At 41.2% G+C, this 12,695-nt stretch overlaps 1 protein-coding gene across 8 annotated transcripts in view; it reads left to right on the forward strand.

Annotated features, from left to right (window-relative positions):
• The window catches only part of ankfn1b (ankyrin repeat and fibronectin type III domain containing 1b), a 147,615-nt gene that overhangs the window by 80,420 nt on the left and 54,500 nt on the right, over window positions 1-12,695 (forward strand). The window contains exon 1 of one of the 8 annotated variants that reach the window (XM_026178726.1): window positions 9,834-9,890. The exons of the other annotated variants lie outside the window; for them this stretch is intronic. The gene's annotated coding sequence lies outside the window, so the exon portion shown is untranslated. Of the gene's footprint in view, window positions 1-9,833; window positions 9,891-12,695 lie in introns of those variants that run through there. 8 annotated transcript variants of the gene reach the window in all.

Raw genomic sequence — 12,695 nt, forward strand, 5'->3', positions numbered from 1 at the left:
CAGGTTCTTTCCATCTGTGAATTTGAATGATTACATAAATACAACGATGACATGAATGCTAAATGAAAACTAATTGTTAGTTATTTTCAGACCATTTTGACCAAAATTTCCCATTAGTCACCTGCCCTTTCTCTCTCTTTTTTTTTTTCTTTTTTTTTGCATATCAGAGATGGAGGCATGAGTCCAAGTACGCACCACAATGAAGTGCCCTTTTTGCTCACAGTGTGTGTTTAGGCCTCCAGTCAAAATCGGGTCCTGCTGTGATGTTGTCATTCATATCAAAGCCTTTTTTATCCTTCTTAACAGCTAATTAGTAGCTGTTGGACCTGGTGTCTGTGGGCCAACCCCCTGCTATGCTGAATACAAACACTACATAGACTGGTGATGTCACAAGGGGGGGTGTAAATTCATTTTACAATGCATCAACATGGATAAAGTACATTTAATTAAATGTACAGTGGGAGAAATTATTATTTAAAACCCTGCCTGTGAATTTCTAAGTTTGCAAACTTAGACTTCTATAATTTTTTTTCAGTAGTTTCATTTTAATGAGCACTTTCTGCCGAGACCACTTTGGTTCAATGGTAAACTTAATACAGGCTGCCTTCTTGAGATTTCAATCCATTACAGTGTAGTGGGTGTCTGAAGGCAGCTGGGACTGTGGTCATCCCGTGTAGTTTTGGGCTGGCCCACCAACTTTCTCATAGTCATCATCATCCCATAAGGAAAGATCTTGGAGGGCCGCTGATGGGCATTTGATATTTCTTCCCTCTCTGAATAATCACACCAACAGTTGTCACTTTCTCACTAAGCTTCTTCCTGATGGTGTTGTAGCTCATTCCAGCCTTGTGCAGGTGGTGGAGGTTGGAATGGAAGAAACTGGTTCTGTGGACAGGTGTACTTTGTACACATTGTTGTGATCAGGAGTATCTGTAATTATTGATTGATTGCAATCAGCCAATCTGCGGGAGGCATAATTCTGGCTGGGTTGCAGAGGATTAAATGTTCATTTCACTCAATGACATGAAAATCAGCTTATTATGTGCTTTTTCTGTCTCTCTGCATTAACATGAAACTACCATAAAAATAAGCAACCGTTCATTTCTTTGAGAGCAAATTCACAGATTCAGCAAGGGATCCAATAATTATTTCTCCCCTTGTTGGTGAAAGCAGTGAGTTTCTTTTCCTTCTAACAAAATCTAAGAAGTCTTTTTGTCCACTTAAGCAAAGACCACTAAAGAATATGCCTCCTTTGTATTCGCAGTGAGCCTTCAAGTTGGAACACACATATTCAAGAGTATCAGCATGTTTTCATATGTCATGTTTAATGCAGGTGGCACAGTGGTTTGGACTTTTGTCTCACGGCAAAAAGGTTCCACATTGTCAGCTGCTGGCCAGCTGGAGTTCTTCTGTGTGGAGTTTGCATCCTCTGCATAGTCCCTGGATTCTCCAGCTTCCTCCCCCAGTCCAAAGACATGCTTGTTAGATTAACTGATAGTCTCAGATTGGCTGTATGTTTAAACGTGAGTAAGCGTGGCTGTCTGTCTCTATGTGTTAGCCCTGCAATGGTTGACCATTCTGATCAGGGTGTACCCCACCTCTCATGCAGTGATTCATAGTGATAGCCCTCCCCCATAACCATAAACTGGATAGTTAAGAAAATGCTTTCTCCTGATCTTTGCATTGATGATATGAAGTCTTGTGCTCATTATAGAAACTGCCAGCAACCTAAACCGCATTCATTTGTACGCAGTGTAATCTTACCCACAACTTATCCCATACAGCTTTCATCCATTTACTCTATGTTAGCATGCATGCTTTGACAACGCTCAAATGTCATATCAGATGTAACAAACTAAAATCAAACTTGTCAGGCAGAGTTGCAAGTTGTCCAAATTTCTATGAGACTTGTTGCTGTGAGGTGGTGACTTCAGGACACTGTACCCTCGTGATGCCTTATCCTTTGAATTTCTGAAAGGAATGTGGAAAAAGGCTGGAAATGTCGATGAACTTACTGGAATAAGTATAGTCCCTGTATGCCTGAATCATCAACTGTCATGGATCTCTGATAACTACAAATTGTCAAGAGAAAGTTTAGTTAAAAACATTTGATCAGTCAAATCGTCCACGATTGCCGTAAAATTACAGTAGAGGTTAGCCTTCTGCTAAGCAGTGAGTGTTTATATTACATTGACCAGTAAAGCTGTACTTAAACTGTCCTGTAATTTTCATCAGTGCATCAATGCTTTAGATTATTTTTGATTGATGTGTGATTCAGTCTAAGAAAGAACTAAGAAGAGTTCAGCAGAATTTGCAGTTTGCGGTAGCAGAAAAGGAAGGCAGTAGATACGTTGGCTTGCTGGTTGGCCAGCAGACTGAATAAGGACATCAAAGAGGACGACGCCAGCATTCATGATTAAAAGCAGGGGCCACAGTAATGTCTGGATGGGCCATTTAAAACTAATGAGGGAAAATAAATAGAGCCATTGCCATTGGCATGAGTAAGTGGAATGTGCGAAGTGCATGTGTGTGACCATGCAGTGTGTTTTCTGTATATACATACGGATGGATGACAAAGAAAAACTGACTCCACAGTGTTGTGCTTGAGCGAGTTGGGTCCTGCTGTCCCCTTACAACAAAGGGTCAAATTTGTTTGGAGTGATTACTTTTATCCTTTGATGAAGTTTTTCCGTCATAAAGGAAGTGGACTTGTTTGGGATGGCCTTATCACAGTCCATTGGGCACACAGGAGGGTCCCTGAATGGTTTGATAAGTATGGAAATGATGTGAATCATTTGTTCGGGCCTTTGGAGTCACATCTATCATATCTTAGCCAGAAATGAACACAGATAGGAAAAATCGTGACCAGTGTTAGAGCGCACTCTCCATCTCTATCATTGAGGACCACGTAAGAGTATTTTTCTGTTCCGGTGGCTTCGCTAAGACACAGACTGTTGTTTCTTCTTTTCATTTGTCACCCATTTGTGTGAGCACCAAGGTTTGAAGGACAAGTTTGTGGATGTTAAATCACAGATGTGACCAAGCGCTTCACTTTGGGCTAAAGTTTCTGTGGCACGGCTTCCCAACAACTTCAAAGGAATCGCCTAGAATCTGAGACGAAATGCTGACAACTAATGTCGGCCCGACTGATGCGTGTCATTGCCTGTAAGATCTGTTTTTCACCTCAGAGATGATCCGTGCAGATTGTTATCGTCACAATAGTTTAATCAGAATTGACTCACCCCTTATTGCTGCGCCTGCTTTGCTACTGTGTGTGGTACGCTCGGAGCGACGTAGGCAGGAGGCATTTCGTTTTTGTGAATGAGTCATTGTACTTTGGATCATTTGTCCTATCTTCATGTTCCTGTGACGCATCCAACCAGAGCACGCGCACAGAGTGAGGCGTATGACAGTAAGTGGAAGTGAAGCACTGATATGGGCACATCAGGGTAGGGAGAATACGTGGGTCCGACAACAAAGCTGGTTCATCAAAGGTGAAGGCTATTGTTACCAGTGTCTACGTCAGGGGTGACGTCAGTGCTCAACGTGTTGCGGACATTTATTAGTCATCATAATTGGTTATATTTACTTTCAAGAAGCAAAGAAATAACTAGGAACTCCTGCGCTTTGTTCATATTTTTCTTTGATTTGAAAATACTTCATTTTTCTCTGCTGCTTGTGTTTCTTTGACTGCATTTTTCGCTTTCTTCTACAATAATTTATATTTGCCTTTCTTCTCATTTTCTAATTTGCAGTCCTCTTCATCTTTGTCTCCTTTTTTTCCCCCTTGTTGTCATCTTTTCCATGTTCAAAGGCATAGGCACAGGCTCCTAAAACAAGCCATAATTTTCTTTGTTGATAATCCAAGTGCTTGGCTGGGTGATAGTACAAAAAAAGCCAACCCATCTTAACGGATTCCAGGCCGCTTTCACAATGTGACTTCTTTTTTTTTTTTATTATTACAAGTTGCATTTAGCGTCAGAGTTGAGTTATTTCTCAATGCAATGCTCTTCCAACATCTAATGGACAATTATCTATGGAGGAGAAGTTAATGGGTGTCTCATTTCACAAAGTCCTCAGTTATTTATGTCAATGAGCACCATTGTGTGGAAACGTGGCAGACCCGTGCTAACCGCTCGACTTGTTTAGATTTTCTCTATGGAATCCCACACCCATTGTAAGCCAGCAATAACCACAAGACTAATGTGTGTGTGTGTGTGTGTCTGCATGTCAGTGTTTGAGTGCTTTTCAATGTGCGAGTTGAGCGTGTGCATATGACAGTGTAAAGATCGGTGTAACACAAATGCATGCACATGATGAAAGTGTGTACTGACAGACAAATCTTCATACACGTGCTCACACACACACACATTGGCCACCCCAGTACACACAAACCCATATAAACAGACATCCTGCCTCCCACATACACCACACACACACTCACCACAGACACTTACATAAGCAGAACTGTAGACCTACCACCACATACTCAGACACCCCCCCCCCCCCATCCCCCACCCTCAGCATCTCCCCCCCATACACACACACACACAGTACCAACGACCCACTACCAACATCAACACCATAAGGCTCGGGCTTGATGACATCATGGCCTGGATGACAGCACGTCTTCCAGCCCTATTAGTCTGATTGTAGGTGGCTCCGCCGCAATGATTTATGGGTAAATATCCATAGTCTCTGCTGTGTTGATTTATGAGCCATGTTTTGGTCCCTTTGGTCCCCCGACCACAAGATCTGGGAGGGGGAATCCTATACAAATAATGACATTATAAAACTGGAGACAGTGAGGTAAAAGGGGGAGAAGACCCAGCCTGTCACTCGCTCATCACCCGGTATGGCTGACGTGCTCTGATCAGGGAAATCAGAAATCACAACACCCATGTGCAACAACAGCAGTGATTTTGCACCATGTTTCCCCATCTGCACATGCGTACCTTTCCAACTAGCTTTTCATGTCAGTTCTGTCCATTTGTTCTGCTGTTAATACATCTGCCTGTCCGGTGACATCTGTTTCCCTTCCCTTTTTATTTCTGTCATAGAAGTGTCTGAGTTTTTTAAGAGCCCTAATAATTCTGTCTAACAGCACAGTGGAAAATGATTAGCACAAGAAGGAACGCACTCTCTGCATCCTCACCCTTGCATTCGACTGAGTATATTTTTCTTTGTATTTTGTTAACAGACCTGTAAATTATTTGAACTGTTTTGGTTTATGAGACGCTTATTTAAACCTCAAAACACCTGTCGAGTGTTGCAGAACAGAAAGTGTATTTTTGTACCCTTGTCTGGTTATAATGAGACCAAAAATTTTGACCTTTTTTTCTCAGTTTTACCGCACATTGCTTCTTTTTCCTACCTGACAATTTCTATCTAAGCTGTTTCCTTTCGTTTTAAACTCAACCTCTTTTTCACCTTCTTGACCTTTTTTCCCCCCCTAGCCAAACACAATGTGTAGGAGGCTCCCGGCTGCTAATGGACTGGGAGCCTCTAATTGGGTTGCGCCTTGTTGCCATAGCATGCAGAATTTTTATCCTCCGAATCTGCCAACTGATCACGCACAAAAAGCACAGCAGTTACAGCTCTACATGTCCTAAAAGTCACAGCTTGGCTAATTTGAAGGCCAATTATTGGTTGTTGGACACAGCGTTGGAAGTGAAACTGTTTGTGCATTTTTTTTATTCATTTGGCACTGTGAAATGTTCCAAGTGATAAAGCTGCAGTAATGAATGTCTTTCTACTTTCTCTAGACAGATTAGAGTGCTTTTATCACTCCATCAGCGGCAAAATATATCGTACAGCAAATCGAATCAACTTTTAAACACACATTTCAACAAATCCAGCAGAAATACTCCAAATTTAGGTCTGACTAATTACTATTTGTCGTATTTTCTTCAAACTGTCACTGGGAGGCTTGCGGGGGCATGTAGTGTGTCGCCAAGTCAGCTGTCACACTTTCTCCCACAAGGTTGCACAGGAGTGATTTACTAAAGGGCTACCAGGAACCCACTGAGAGCCCTTAAAGGATGTTGCTAAATGTGAGTTTGGAGGCGTAGAAGTATGACAGCGAGAGGTGTGCGCATTTGCATTTGCGTGTATTGTGTGTGTGAGCTATTGTTAGAAAAGCCTCACTTGACTGGCAGGTGTTTGGACAACCTGCTACGGCCCCCTCAGTTTTGCGAGCGGGTTGCTTGCCTCTCCTCTAGTCTCAGAGGCTGAAATTGGCAGGTGGATTTTATTTTTTGGAGTAAAACAAGATGGGGTGGAGGGGGTGGAGGGACACAATGGGAAATGGAAGGATAAAAAAAGAAAGTGTGACAGTATTTCCTGCGTGGCCTTTCAGAACATTGGCAATATGGTTGACTTTTCCAACAGCTATGAGTAATGTCCACTATTCAGCTCGGGTGGCAGAATGCTTACATTGCTCACCTAGACAATGAGGTGGCAGAGATTTGTGTGTGCCCACAGCCACAGGCACTGAAAACACACAGTGAGTCAGAGTACACCATGCACACACGCACATATATGCTCTGTCTCCTACATTTACATTTATATGGCGTTTAATTTCTCTCATGAGCGAGGCAAACAATAAAAAATTATCATGAGCAAATATCACGAACACACGAGCAAGGATTTACTGCCACTTGCACAACCCTCGCACACATGTAGAGATTAGCAGCCAAGCTCACAAGTTTTCTGCTGGGTGAATGCAAAAAGCCATGCAGGGTCTGTAACCAAGTCCACTCTTTTTGAAGGTATACTGTGCTTGCACAAATTGGGGGTGAGAAAACTCACCCCCTTTGTGTTGTCCTGTCATACATGATCTCATATTTGTTATGATAAATTTATCTTAAAGCTAGAATTATTAATGAGAGTGTGCATCTGGAATTAGAAGTGTAAATGTGGGTAAACAAGCTGCTTAAGCAGAAATGTCTTAGAATTTCCCAGAGAATCCTCCAGCTTTTGACAATTATTCATGATCAGTAATCCACAGGTAGCTGCCGCTTAATGCTTCACAAGAAACAACAAAAGAAAAAGTCCCAACTGATATCTAATCTTTAAGACCGAAATGGATATTTGATGATTTAAGAATGCACGCTTGTGGCGTTCCAACAGGTTAATTTGTAGAGTGCCCTCTAGTGGTCAAACTATACATTATCAACATTCATAACATAGTTGAAGGGTGTTTCTCCTGTCCTTTTATTACTCTTTGAATTTTTGTAAAAATAGATAGCTCAGCAAATGGATAAAAGTTGTCTGATAATATGGACAAACTGATACTCTGAATGGATAATTTGGGATATATCCATCAATTTTTCTATCACTCATCCATTCAGGGTTGCATGGGGCCTGGAATTTGCCCCAGATGGGGTGCAGGCTGGGTACAGCCAATTCTGAATCACAAATTAACTTAGCATGGATGTCATTGGACTGTACACGGTCGACAACAAGCCACCAGGTTTAAACCCAGGACTTTGTTGCTATGAGGAAACAGTACTGAGCCACTGAACCATCTTGTCCTCAAGTCCCCATCTTCCAAAATTATTTTAAATTTTTGTAGCTAAAGTTATAAATCAATGCTGTATGACCATTCTGGCATTGAAAGCAACCATTCATTGTTTTCAGTCTAATAACTGTCTAAAGTCAGACTGATGTGGAGGCAGAGGTTTATCCCATCCAACACTCACCAAGCAAAAAATCTTGTGAGTCTGGTTGGTGCTTTACAGATTCATCCAGCCTATTTTGCAAATAGTGGCGAATAACACTTGCATGCACCTTTACGTACACACAAAAACTTAACCAAAACAGCTAAGGACAAGGTAGATTTTATTACTGTACTGACTTATAGTAACATCAACCAGAGATAAGTCTTAAGCATGGTGGGGGCGTTTGCTATAGTATTTTGTTTAGACATGCAGGTTTCCATGTCTCTAAAGCCATTTCCATGCAAGATCTTTGGACAATGTCGAGTTTAAGACATAGCAGGAAATGGTTTACTTCCATGTGATTGGTCCAAGGGACCTGCCCGGAGGAGCACAGAACACATGATGCCCGCTTGCTCACTGTGACTCCATTGGGTTATTATCTTCGCCATTCTCGCATCAGTGCAAATTAGTGCCATGGGCAATCACTTTGTATTTTGTACCAGAGAGCTGGTAAAGATTCCATCAGACGTCTGTTCTCACATTCACCCACATCCGGTGGGTAATTTCTGAAAGTTCAGGCCTGTAATGCATGTTTAAAGATGGCTAAATAGTCTTGAACAATTCCTTTGAACTCTGGGTCAAGAAGTCACCACTGTGTGTCCTGCAGACGTCATACATGATGCATTGCCAGACACATTTCCCCCCAAAATCTGAAGAAAAAAACAAAAATCCAATCTAACAACAGAAGAACGTCATCATTATTTAAGGAATACTATATATGTTCTTTTAGAGAATAACCTACATCTGTAATAGAGACCAAACAAATAACTTAATATTTAAGTTATACGTGCTTTTCTGTAGTCCTGCTGGTTACGGTGAGTGACTTACAATTGATTCTTTAGAATAAAAGCCAAAGGACTCATTTTAAATCAATAATGATAATGTAACAGTGATGACACACAGTAAATGAGGCTTTCCAGTTAGTGGGGTTCGGTGAGTTACTAGAGTATCATCCCTGCAGGGAATGCCTTGAGAGTATTACAAGCCAGTAAGTTCAGTGTGAGTCAGTGGCATGTGGGAAACACCAGTTCTTAGTTTAAGCAATAAAGGAAGCTATGATTCTCAACCCTGACTCAGAAACATTATTTGTCAGAAACATGATTAAATATATTTTTAATCATGTGTAGTGGTGACAAACTACGATCGATAGATAGATAGATAGATAGATAGATAGATAGATAGATAGATAGATAGATAGATAGATAGATAGATAGATAGATAGATAGATAGATAGATAGATAGATAGATAGATAGATAGATAGATAGATTAAAAGACAGGTCCTGATTTTTGTTAACAAGGCAGAACAGTAGCACCACGCTGTGATAGAGATAGGCTAGATAACATATTGCAAACAGAAAAACAATTGATTTAAATAGTTTATCAGCTTTAGAAACCTGTGTACTTCAAAAGCAAGATTTAGGTTGGGTTGGGGTAAAGTACTCAGACAGATAACAAACTAATTGCTGTTGACCTGAGCTCTCAGTTGTCCTTTCAAACATAATGCAGTGCTATATGAAAAGAACAATGTCTTAATAAAACTGAAAAAAAGGGTGAGGAAATGTGCACACAGGAATTCTCTAAAATCCGTTGTCCATGTAGAGTATTTACAGCAAATCCTCTGAGTGCGCTGCTGCTCCAGGTTGCACTCAGTGGCCGCTAAAAGAAAACAAGGAAGTGCACCTGCTATGTGAGATCTCCTCTCCTTGTGCATATCTCTCAACTACCTCCCGTCCTGCAAATCGTCCATCCTTCTCTTTAGGCTACGCTGTGTCATGAGCATTTACCCCCCCAACCACCACCACCTATTCTCTCACTCCCCCCCCCCCTCCCTTCCATCCTCCCCTTCACACTGTGTGCCGAATTGGAGAAGCTTATCGCCTAGCAACTACAATTAAAGTACAACAAGTCAGTGGTGGTAGCAGCCACCACTGGAGCAAGCTTCGCAAACCTTACGTGTGACCAAAAGCTTCAGACAGCAAGACAGGAAAACAGAGAGAGTTGAACACCGAGGGGGAGAAACAGAGCTAAAGAGTTGAAGTTGAACAGGTGAACAGCAATCGGAGTCGGCGCAGTGAGAACCTCGGGTTTTGTAAAAGAAGTGAGAAGCAACACAGGGAGAGAGTGGGAATAGCGTTCTCCGACTGGGTTTACTGGGTTGGACTCAGCAGGTATGTCAGTGTCTCTGTGTGTGTTTGCAAATAGTGCATACAGATTTTGCAAATATAGTTTGCCAGCTGCCTGTGCATTTTTACTTTATGTGTAGTTCATGTTTCACTCTTTTTTTGTTTTGCTAATGAGGAAATATTTAGAGATAAACATGTCTGTGCTTTTAAAACATTTAGAATATGGTGTGAATGTGATTTACCAGCAGAAACCAGGGGGTGCTGGGTACTGTAAAGGTATGTGCTCACACACCTTCCTATTCAAACACGCTGCTGAGATATTGATTTTTTTTTTTTAACTGGTTGCTTGTTTTGTATTTATTGCTATCAGACTCCTGACCGCTCCGTGTGGTCTCTTTCATATCAGTAATTACAGCACCTTTATGCACAGCTGACAGGAAAAGCCAGATGAATTTTTTCCATACATTCCAGAAATAGTCAGCAGTTGTCAGGTGCGATGCACGCTGCTCATGTTGATGTAGGCTGAAGGTTTGGTAAAGGAGTGGTGATTATAACTCATCCTGTATTTTACCTCAGCTGACTGCTGGTGATGCTTTCTGTGGCTACAGGGAGAAAGAGGTGAGCAGGTGCAGACTGAGCGACTGATTGTTTGACTGATTTTATTTGTTCGGTTTTTTTTCTTATGCTAGATTTCAGGTACTGAAAGTAAAACTAATGAGCAGCCAAGATAAAACAATAAAAGTGTAATAGGGACAGATGCTGTAATGGCTCAAATACGAGGGATGATCCTTCTTCTCTTACTTTCGGTGTGCTTGAAAATTGATTTGAAGATTTAAAAGAGGCAATCTAATGTTAAAAATAGGAATATGAGTGCAAAATACTAATATTGTGTAATGCTGTAGTGATATTCGTGTGCAGACAATTTAGCTGCGAGTCATTAATGTTCTAAGGTTCTAAAATAGCCCTCCGTCACCCCCTGCAGAGCTGTCTTTCAAATGATGCACACCCACCTGCCCTCATCCCTCTTGGGAGAGTGGTACTACCTGAAGGCACTGTGGGCGAGCTGGCAGGTGAAAGGTTAATCACTCTGTGTGGTGTATCCTGTCCCCTCCATCAGGATGAAACTTGTATGCAAACATGTATGCACAGAGAGGCTGGTCAAAATGTCATAGCAGTGAGCACATAAAAGCACACACACTCATATCCACACACTCTGAGCGCCAGAGTAGAAAAGTCACTGGCTGGTCAAAATGTCAGCTCACACTGCTTACATGAAAGCACACACTCACACACTCACTCACACACTCACACACACACACACACACACACACACACACACACACACACACACACACACACACACACACACACACACACACACACACACTCCAAAAAAGAAAGAGAAAAACACTTCTGTGATGTTCAGGTTGAGATTAAAAGGAAGGGGATGCTTTTTTCAAACGTTTGCATCTTTTTGAGCTTCAAAAAGCAAACTGATTGTTTGTGTTGTTTGCATTTAAGACAGTTCAGATAAAATGTAAAATGACCATTATTTTTCGGCACAGCCTCTGAAAGCTCCTAGCTTTCTTTTAATGTCTTTAAGTAGTCTTCAGGAATAGTTCTCCAGGCTTCTTGAAGGCTCTTCTTTGGATGTTTTTGCCTTTTGTTCTGTTCTGTGTAAAGATGATCTCACACTGCTTCAATAATGTGGAGGTCCGGGCTCTGGGGAGGCTAATCCATGACTGATGGTGTTTGTGTTGCATTAGGAGTGTGTCTGAAACCACTGTAATGCTGAAAAATGAAGCCGCTGCCAATCAGACACTCCAGATTGTATTGCAGGGTGGATTGCTGATTCAAACCAAAAATATGATTTGGATTCATCACTTCATAAGACCTGAGTTTCAGAGGAGTTTTTGTTTGGAATATGTGAGCCTTTTCTCCCTCTATCCTGTCCTTAAGAATGTCTTCTTAACAGCCATCTTTACTATTTCTGATGAGGCTTTGACTAATAGTAGATTGCTCAACTGAAGGGCCAGATGTCTTAGGTTTCTGTGTGCATTTTATTCCCTATTTAATAATAACATGACTTTCAGATACTGTTTATCTGCTGTAGATGTCAGACTGTTACTGAGTTTATGTAGATTCGACTAAAGATGTGTCAAATGTGTAGACGCAACACTTATTTGTCCATTTGATTTGGTGCTTTTTTATGCCCAGGTGATTCATAAGTCAGTGTTGAGTGGATTAACAAACAATAAGTCCTGAGAAAATGGTCAGGTACAAAGACCAGACTGAAAATGAGTGAAAAAACAGCCAAATTTCAAAGTAAATCTTTGGTAAAACTTCAAAAAGCCTGGAGAACTGTTGCTCAAGACCACCTTAAAAAATTGCAAGAAAGTCTGGCTCTTTAAAAGCAAAACATAAAGAACTGACAAGTGTCTCAAGATGCACAGTAAAATGTTCTTCCTATAGGTGAACTTACACACTTACAGTCTTTTGGTATTCTTGAAAATGTTAGAGTGAGCCTTGTACCCATTGTTATGTTTAATATTGTAGTGTATTAACCTGCTAGCATTAGCTTTAAGTGGATCTTGGATATTAGAGCAATTTTAAAGCTCATGGTCTTGTAATCCATTGAGCATCGGAGGGTTTTTTTTTTTAATTCCCAGAAGACAGAAACATTTCCTTGTAGTCCCCTGTGATTATACCACAGAGAATAGATGGGTCAAATTGAAATGCAGTGGGTTTAAGTGTGTTGACTGACAGTATTTGTTTGGTCGGCTCCCTCAGGGCGTTCAGATTCCCCACTTTTTTCTCCACAGTGTTTTTAACATTTAAGAGTCCAGATTA

Source organism: Astatotilapia calliptera, chromosome 8 (assembly GCF_900246225.1).
Source record: "Astatotilapia calliptera chromosome 8, fAstCal1.2, whole genome shotgun sequence".
NCBI lineage: Eukaryota > Metazoa > Chordata > Actinopteri > Cichliformes > Cichlidae > Astatotilapia > Astatotilapia calliptera.